The sequence below is a fragment of the Colossoma macropomum genome, unplaced genomic scaffold (genome assembly GCF_904425465.1).
Source record: "Colossoma macropomum unplaced genomic scaffold, Colossoma_macropomum, whole genome shotgun sequence".
In the NCBI taxonomy this organism is placed as follows: Eukaryota; Metazoa; Chordata; class Actinopteri; order Characiformes; family Serrasalmidae; genus Colossoma; species Colossoma macropomum.
The window spans coordinates 31,381-41,699 of record NW_023494800.1 but is presented as its reverse complement, the minus strand read 5'-3'; positions in this window follow the sequence as shown (position 1 = coordinate 41,699).

Genomic DNA, 10,319 nt, shown 5'->3' with positions numbered 1-10,319 from the left:
GTCTCTCAGTCAGTCAGTCAGTGAGTGATTCAGTCAATCCATCAGTCAGTCAGTCAATCACTCAATCCATCAGTCAGTCAGTCAGTGAGTCATTCATTCAGTTAGTCCATCAGTCTCTCAATCAGTCAGCGGTTCAGTCAGTCAGTCAGTCAATCAATCACTCAGTCCATCAGTCAGTCAGTCAGTAATTCTCACAGTCCAGTAAATGTGATTCCTAAGAAAGTTATTCCTGACTTCGGAACAATCATATAATTCCAGAGCTGTGTGAAGGTCAGATTTCAGCTTTCTCTGATGCAGTGATCTTTCAAAGTAAGTATACTGAGAAATTGGAAGAATCTGAGCCGGTCTAGTCCAGCAGTGACCGACAACCTGACCTACAAGTCTGAAAATAAATGTATGCGATTAGACTGTTGGCAATAATTCCTCACAGATGCATAAAAGTGTTTGTCTCCTTACAAAAAGATGGAATCAAATCTGTTTGCATTTGTTATGTTGTAGTGTGAGTAAAACTCACAGCACAGTGAACCAGGTTTTTAGTGGGTGTTCTTTACTGGGGTCTTCTGAGGACAGGTGTTTACTTGTCCTTAGACGACCCCAGCAAGTTCAACTGTTGTCACGGACAAATTTTTGCACCACAGGAAAAGGACCAACGCTGGCCTTGAGTGCAGAAAGCCTCCCTCCTCTCCCCAACTGTCCTCAGACATCTGAGGAGGAACGTGTGATACCCTGTAAACAACCTATTCATGTGTGGTGAAGGCTGCACGCTGCAGCTGGGAAACAGTCTTATCACCTTATCATGACAACTAGACATTCAAAAGCTTCATCCCAGCGCAGACACTAAAAATAGAGCCACTGACCTCTTCAGTTCAGAAAGTCAGATGAGGAGGTGAATCGTGCTGTAACGAGCCGGTCATCTTCCAAAACTTGGACGCTGATGTTCAAGCTGAGTTTTGAGTCTTGTAGTTCACTGAGACAGAAATTGTGAGAAACTTGTGAAAATATTGACTTTTTAATGCAGACAACATTACTGTCAGTAAGTAGAACAGAAAATATTTTATGATTTGAATTGGATGAAAACCCACTGTCCTGTTGATCCAGTAAAGATCTTGTTTTGCAGAAAGAAAAATCATCCTTTTCTAAAAATAAAGAAAACCCTTATTTTTAATTAAAATTTTATACTTTTTGTACACTAGTATTTTTTATTTACAAGTCCTGACATGCAAATGAAACCAATCATGTTATATATTATTGATGTTGTGCTTCTTGTTGGAAGAACACTTTTTTACCCAAGTGCAGTTTCTTTGCCCACTCAGCTGAAGCCATTCAAGATTCTAGGTCTTGAAACCTAAGAGCTGAGTGTGACAGTCCAATGACAGAAACCCTGAGGCCCAGGAATGAAGCTAGAATGTTGGTAAAGGGGTGGCCAAGTGAGAGTTCTGCAGGACGCCAAGATTTCAGGATGAATTTGAGTGCAGTAAAGAACCACATGGGCTTCTAGAGTGGAGTTTATACTATACAGCAGTTATTATACAATGTCAGTGCTGTTCTCCAGCAGAACCCAATAAATCATCCTTTATGTTTTGCTGCATGACTCTGTTTGAAGTCTTGGTCCAGGCTGTAGTTCTTTTGCTTTTCCTCCTGATTAATATTTCAGTGAACTGAACATCAGACCTGGTTCCTGCAGTGTGTAGTGCTGGGTAAATGTCTTCTCTGTCATTACTGGCTGCCACTTTCAAATATTTTTGTTTTTGAAAGTTCTGTTCGATATTATCAGGAGGGGATGATGTTTAAAGTGCTTTGTGATGCTTCAGAGATGATTTACAAATGTACACATATTAAAACAATGTCTGTAAAATGTGGTCATAAAATCATGAACGTGTCAGCCGACCCCGTTTGATCCAGACTAACTCACTGAATTTTAATGCTCATTTACTTTTAGCAGAATTTCAGCATCTTCCATGGTTTAGTTTTAGGTTCCTCAGTCATCTTCTTCCCTTTTTAGCTTTTCCTTTTTGGCCTTTGACCTCCTCCTTCTCAGTCTGGGGTTGGGATTTGTGGACTCATCGCTCTTGAATGAACAGCGCAGTAACTGTAGGAACCTCCGTTTGAGAGGAGGCGCAGTGTTTCTCTGGAGAAATCCATGATCCAATCACCTCACAGAAATGATCTTTGACCTCATGTTTAAGTTTCATAACTTCATAAAGTCACATAAAAATGCCAGATGTGTTCTTTGACTTTGGATTAAAATTATGTGAATGTCATTAAACTTAAGGTCAGTGGGGCTTTTAGTGACAACCTGCAGTAAAGTCAGAGGAAAACGACATAAATGTAATAAAATTTCCTGACATGCAGACGTTGTGAAGAGAAAACACGAGCTAAGATACGCAAGTCCCAATATGCAGATTAATAAGTCATGTGAAAAACTTGCAGAATTCTGAAGACTTTTAATGGATTTCTTAACACAAAAGCAAACAAAATTGAAGTGCCTGTAGCGTTTGAGTTTAGAGACAAAAAGTGTCTTTTGATCGTGCTTGTCTTGGACAACAGGAAAGTTGTGTAAATACTTCAGGAATTCTATTTAATTTAGAGAGAATTTATGCATTTTTGATTTCTAAAAATAAAGAAAACCTTTATTTTTATTAAAACTTTTTAAAAACTTTATATTTTTTGTATGCTAGTATTTTTTTATTTACAAGTGTTCTATGTTTTAATGTTAAAATGATGAAAATGTCATTAAACATAAATAAGATGATGAAGCACATGCAAGCTGTATATACACAAATATGTATAAGTCCTGACATGCAAATGAAACCAATTGTGTTATATATTATTAATATTATGCGTCTTGTTGGAAGCATCAAGACAAGGTTCTAGGTCTTGGAACCTAAAGCTGAGTGTGAGAGTCCAATGACAGAAACCCTGAGGCCCAGGAGTGAAGCTAGAACGTTGGTAAAGGGATGGCCAGGTGAGAGTTCTGCAGGACGCCAAGATTTCAGGATGAATTTGATTGCAGTAAAGAACCACATGGGCTTCTAGAGTGGAGTTTATACTAAACAGCAGTTATTATACAATGTCAGCGCTGTTCTCCAACAGAACCCGTAAACCCGTTCAGTCAGACAGCACACAGTATTCTGGTCAGATGGCTCAACACTGCCATCAACTGTTTCAGGCAGAATCTCAAACGACTCTCTTCTCCCTACAAAGAGCAGCACGCAGGTCTTAAACTAACGGCTGCTGATCTAAACAAAGCTCAGTGAGTCTCACAGAGAACCACTCTGGATTCAGCCACGAGAGACAATTCATACTAGACATGTAACCCCTTTTAGCCCACTAATGAACCACAGCAGCAACACTGCAAACTAGATGCAAAGCTGAGGTTGCAATAAGGCTATGGACCAGTACAACCAGGTTCAATGAGGAGGTGGAAGGTGTGTGACAGCAAACACAGGAGACAGGAGTAGTGTTATAAATAAAGAGAGTCTCTTTACTGGATGATAAAAATATATACAAACACAAAGTAAAGAAAACATTCAACAATTAAACAACCTTCCTTCTGTCCCTGAGATCACGTTGATCCTAAACTAAATTAAATCTGGTCTTATTTGTGTTCTAGTTTAAAGGGTTTAAGGTTTAGCTATCTTTGATTTAGTTAAGGATTAAGACTTTGGGTTTAGTGTTAAACTATCTCTTTAGTTTAGTTGGATTATTATTGTTTAGGATTTATTGTTACTTTGGTATGGAGCTTAGCTAGAATTATTTCTCTAATTTTGTTCGATATAGTTTCGACAGATTTAAACCCTTTGTTTCACCCTAATAACTTAAATAACACTGTCAATATATATATATATATATATATAAACAACCAAAAATACAAATAAATAACAAAACAAGTAGCAGGAATACTGGTGCATGTTCACATAAGGAAAAAAGAATAAAGAGTCCTTTAGTCTTGTGTTTTTGTTAGTTCACCAGTCCGTAGGGAAGACGGATCTCATAGAAAACCGTTCTATTCGTGGGTGGCTCGACATCGACTTCTTGAAAGATCCAACCAGGCTCTGATGATCCTCAAAAAAACCTGACCTGTTTAAACAAAACAGGTACTGTAACACTTTCTCTACACTTACGCCTAGGTGGCTATATCACTTCTCATTTCACTGTTATTCACAAGCACTTTCTTCACCTAACAACAAATGAATATACATCACCTTCACAGTGACTAATACTTTTTCTTTTCAGGTTCAGAACATCAACAGGTAAGTTTAACAGGTTTATACACATTTTCATATAATTCATTTACTGAACTTCTCTTTCTTTTACAGGTTGTAACTCTTACTGCATATGTATGTTTATGTAAACAACATATTTAAATGAAAATAAACCTTTTTCACCAATATTCAGTAAGCATTGGCTCTTTTTTCACAAACACGTTCAAACGCACCTTTCACAGAACAAATGAAAATGTAGCTCTGGAATGTTCTAGAATGTCTGCTGGATTGGCTCAACCAGCTCTAACCAGTAATGGCTATGAGGAAAAGAAAACATTCCGCTCACAGCACCCCATTTCGGCTTAAAACTCAATAAAAAGTAACTCTTTCAGCTATAAACACATTTACGTGCATTCATCTAAAGCATTCACTGAGTTATCATCTCATTTTAACTTCTATAAATCCAGAAGTGTACATAAATCCGTGTGGAGCTAATTAGCTAGGCTGCGCATGGAAACTGCTGGTTTACTCAGCATTCATTGTCTTGGTACAGCTAATACTGTGGGGTCTCACACTCATTACTGGGAGTTTAGGGTTTCGGGTCTGTTTTCATCAGGACGCCTAACTTTTACTGACTCTGATTGTTTCTTTAGAGCTACTTCTCAAGTTTTCTCACAGCGCTTCCCTCTGAGCTCCAGCTGCGTCTCCTCTCTTCTCAGCACGAGAAAAGAGGAGAAAGGGAGGGGGGCTCAATTAGACCGAGCAGCGGCGGTGGCGGGACAACTGAATCCTCAGCTACGATTTATGGAGTTAGTTTTGTGCCAAAATGTTTGAGAGAGGAATGTTCCGGTTTGAGTGACAGCGCTGCTCTGAGCGCAGCTAATGAACTTGAACGCGCTTGACAGCACGAAGTGCGCAGGTAAACACCTTCGGATTTGCTCAACAAAACACTCTGGTTTCACTCAAAACTGGAAAACCTGCTCAGTCATGCTCTTCACCTTCAAAACTCGCACGTGCGCGCAAATCATTTCTGCTCTCAGCTCCGCAGCGCGCGCTCAACTTCCACACCTGCTCGCTGTAAAATGTCTGAACGTTTGTGCCAAAACTCAAGCCAATCAGAGCTGCCGAGGGGCGGGTCCTGCCAACGCACCAATCATGGCGTCTTTCCTATCTTCTATAGTGGCGTCATCAAAAAACAATACTGATGCTGTGCAGTTTTACATGGACAAAAACAAATTTCAGGGAGTAATAAAGTTCATCCTATTTTGTTTACTAGACATAATGCTGTACTGCTTTTCTAAGGCCCATACATAACGTTATTTAGCACCCATCAACAGTAGGTTGGTTTGAAGACAAACGTCAGTGTGTTTTGATAACCTAAACTTAGTGTCCAGGATATTAACTGCATTAACGCTGTGAAATGCTGACAACAGATGATAAGTCAGTCAATTAAGTCTTTTAACAGTAAGTTTCAGAATCATCCTGTTTTTTATGTTTGCGTTTTAGAGTATACTGCTTATTCAACGGGAATGGTGGAAATCCAGAGATGGTAGCAAAGAGCTGAGAATGAGAATAAATATCCCTTATATTTACAGTTTGTGTGCTTGATATTTTTAATGATTTAATGATTTACAGTAACCGATGTGTGAACACCAAACAGAGGGAAAAAACATGTATGGCCCTTAGAAAACAGTATTATGTCTAGTAAACAAAGTAGGATGAACTATATTACTCCCTGAAATTTGTTTTTGTCCATATAAAACTGCACAGCATCAGTATTGTTTTTAGATGACGCCACTATAGAAGATAAATATACAGGATTAACAAGATGAGCCTACGAAGACGAGCACTATAGGAGAGTTCAGTAGGACACTGTTAGACACTGTTAGCTACAGTCAAAGAAACCTTGCTGACGTCAGCTTAGTTGATTCATGTTAAGCTATTTATTTGAAGTTAGCTACCGTTAAGCCTCTGGCAGGGAACAAATGGCCGAGCTACCAATGTTAGTTAGATTAATACGTTATTATTTATGATGAGCATTACTGATAAATCGTTTCTATTCATTTGCTACGAGAAAGCTAGAAACCATCGAGCTAATTTCGAGGCTACAAGCACAAGCCGACTCAACACCACAGCCACGAATGGACCTTGACCAATTGGCGTAAAGCTGCTTAAGAAAAGACGCCATGATTGGTGCGTTGGCAGGACCCGCCCCTCGGCAGCTCTGATTGGCTTGAGTTTTGGCACAAACGTTCAGACATTTTACAGCGAGCAGGTGTGGAAGTTGAGCGCGCGCTGCGGAGCTGAGAGCAGAAATGATTTGCGCGCACGTGCGAGTTTTGAAGGTGAAGAGCATGACTGAGCAGGTTTTCCAGTTTTGAGTGAAACCAGAGTGTTTTGTTGAGCAAATCCGAAGGTGTTTACCTGCGCACTTCGTGCTGTCAAGCGCGTTCAAGTTCATTAGCTGCGCTCAGAGCAGCGCTGTCACTCAAACCGGAACATTCCTCTCTCAAACATTTTGAAACAAAACTAACTCCATACGATTCGCTACAGCCAGCAGGGCAGCCGCCTGCTCCAATAAGAAAGCTGAGTTGTACTAATCACGCTCTCTCAGCAGCTGCTGGGCGGGATAAAGCCGGACTCTCCGTTATGATTGGTTGCTACTGGCAAAGCAGCTCTCAGCAAAATTAACCCTTCGTTTGCCAGAAGGTTTTAAGCGTAAACTATGTTAACCACATGAAATGCTGGTTACAGACACACAGACCACTATTTGGGTGGAAAAGACACAATTTCATAACTCAGATAGTGACTATATAGGGAGCAGTGAGCCGTCTGAGATTCAAACCTAAACCCCAAACGTCTATCATGGATTCGGATGCTGTACTTTTAAATGTCTTCATGGAGGCGTTTTTACTTTTAAATTCACAAGTTGTCTTATTCAGTAGCCTGAGGTGTCAAAACAAAATATATTCATTTCACAGATCTGGATCTGGTCTCTAAAACATTTCAAAGACTGAACACAAAGTGATAGAGCTCAACAGAGCTTGTCATCTCTATTGAGCTCAACTGAGGCCCACTTGATACACAAGCTTCTGACCGCTTTTCCTTAACCTTCTCATTAATTTTCTGACCTGTACAGCTTGACTCTAACATTCTAACCTTAGGCCTTAGCCATCAGCTCTAACGCCTCACTCTCTATGTTTCAAGTTTCAAGTTTATTTGTCATTTGCACAACATGTCAGGACATTCATGCATTAAAATGCTTGTGGTCAGGCTCAGATAATCACTCTACAGCAGTAAACAAAGTAAAAATAAAAATACAAGAAAATACTGAAACTGAAATATATTAAATATACACAAAATATAGAGACAGGAGGGACCTATGTAAGAAAAAAAACATCTCTGCTATGTTATATATTTATATTAAACAAGAGTTAATCTGTGAAGAACAGACATTTTAAAGTGACTTACATGACTGTGTTATTGTCCACAGCAGTAATATGATATAATAAATAATACTAACAAAGTGACTGAGTGAAATGGTAGTTGGGGAAGGACCCACAGTTCACAGCTTGTTCAAAAGCCTGACAGCCTGTGGGTAGAAACTGTTCATTAACCGGGTAGTTCTAGCCTGTACAACCCCATTTCCAAAAAAAGATTTGGGACGCTGTGAAAAGTGTAAATAAAAACAAAATGCAATGATGTGCAGAACATTTAAACCCTATATTTCATTGAAAATGCTTTAAAAACAACATATCAAATGTTGAAACTGATCATTTTTATTGTTTTTTGAAAAATATTTGCCCATTTTGAATTTGATGCCAACAACACGTTCCAAAAAAGTTGGTATGGGGGAACAAAAGGCTGGTAAAGTTGTGTAATGCTAAAAAAAAACACCTGGTGGTTGATTGACAACAGATCAGTAACACCATTGGGTACAAAAGAGAGAGAGAGCATTTGAGAGAGGCGGAGTCTTTCAGAAGTAAAGATGAGGAGGGGTTCACCACTCTGTGAAAGACTGCACGATCGTAACGTTTAACGTTTCTCAACATAAAACAGCAAAGAACTTTTGCTTTTCATCATCTACGGTACATAATATCATTAAAAGATCTGTCACCACTGAAAACATTTGGCGCATTATGAAATGAATATTACGACAGAGGAGACCCTGAACTGATGAGCAGCTGAAATCCTGTATCAAACAAGAACAGGAAGACATTTCACTTTCTAAACTACAGCAGTGTCTCCTCAGTTCCCAAATGCGTACAGAGTGCTGTTAAAAGGTGATGAAACACAGTGGTAAACAGGCCCCCGTCCCAACTTTTTTGGAACATGTTGTTGGCATCAAATTCAAAATGTTTTTTTGTCTTCTATTCCAGCTCGTCTTTGAGGTCAATGATTTGTCCTGCTTGCCTTTTCCATCCACTTTGCCTTCCTCAGGCAGGCGTGGTTCCTCCTCCTCCACCACCTCCTCTTTCACCAAATAGCTGATGTGGGGTCTCCTCCTGCAGTGTCCTCACCTCAATGTCTAAACTAGACTCCATCAGCCTGCTGGGGCTGGATGCTGTTAGTTCTGCTCACTTCCCGTCTTTGATTTTTCTCTGGAGCTGTTCATGGCTGCCTTTTTTGCTGCTTGGGCAGCTTATGGTGTGTCTGAATGTGTCTGTCCAGCAAGGTTGTTGAATGTTGTTGGCAATGTAGAGCTGGGCAGGTCTCCACCCTGATGTCCACTCTCCCTGACGCTAACTTCAGGAGGAACCCCTTTCTTCTATGTCAGTGACTCTGTGGAAAACCTTGATGGGTCTGGCATCTTCTTCCTTGAAAACAGTTCCCTGCAAATTCACCACTTCCAGTGGCAATAACCAAATTCACATTCTGGACTTTTTGGTCCACTAGATGGAAAAGAAGATCCATATTAGAAAAACCAAGAAGACAAGCAGAGCTCAAACCACACAAACCAAGAGAAAACAGGCTTAGAACTCAGGTATTGAAGCACAGAGACTCTGCAAACACACAGGGAAAACAAACGGTTATATGCAGCAGTCTTATTTAGTCCTGAGAACAATGTGCAGGTGTGTGTAATGGAGGAGTGGGTGGAGCTGGAAAAGAGATAAACAAACAGTAGTGTGTTCCATTCTCTCCTAACTTGCTCCTGAACTCACTTGCTTCTCCCAGCTTTAACTACCTGTCTGTACCTCAACTCAAAAGGTAGAGGTAGGAGTTTAGCAGTTACATTCTGTAATAATTTAAACTTTTTTGCCATTGACTTCTTTTAAACATCTTGTATGTAAATTACCAGCTCTGATTACTCGCCGTGCTAATCATCTTACAGCCCATTTAGTTTGGCGAATGGTGTTGGGTTCATTTCTGGCTCATTCCAGGTTGTTTAGTTGTTTTTCTGTCACAGCTGCCGACTGAAAAGCTGCTCAGTGGTGATGACAGTTTGGGAATTTAGTGTCGTCTCATCTTCAGAGTCTGACCAAATCGGCTGTCGGTCAAATGTGATCTTTAAAGTGTCCATTTTCTGTTTGTGCACAAAGTAAGAACTTTCAAATGGCTTGAGCGTCTCTTACAGCTATCAAACTTGTTGCTTAGCAACGGCGTCTCAGCAGAATGATACAATGTTTGTGAAACCAACCAGCTTGCATGGCCAGAACTAACTGTTGTATAATGTTTCTTAAGACAGTTCAGTTGAGACCAAAGAGTGGTCCATTGTAAAAAGTCCTGTGGTATGAGTGCGGTATTCCTGTGGTACTGCCAAACTGAGAATTACAACACAGGATTACCCGGATTACCACAGCACTGCCTAATGTAGAATATAACAAGAATATATCAAACATGTCCTCAAGAACCAGCCTGCTGGAATCTTATGGCTTTTGTGTGATATTACCAAAACAACATTCACTAAGGTTTTACTTGCTGTACTTTTGTGATTCTTTTTTTTGTATGTTTTGTTTTTTGATTATTGCAGAAATGTGTTTACAGCATCAAAAGAAAAAAAATCAATTCTTAAACCATTTACCTTCCCTTAAAATGTTTAAACTCGTTTCCTTATATAATTGAAGTTCATGGTAGAATAACTTTTAATTTATCTCCATTGGTAAATGTTACAAT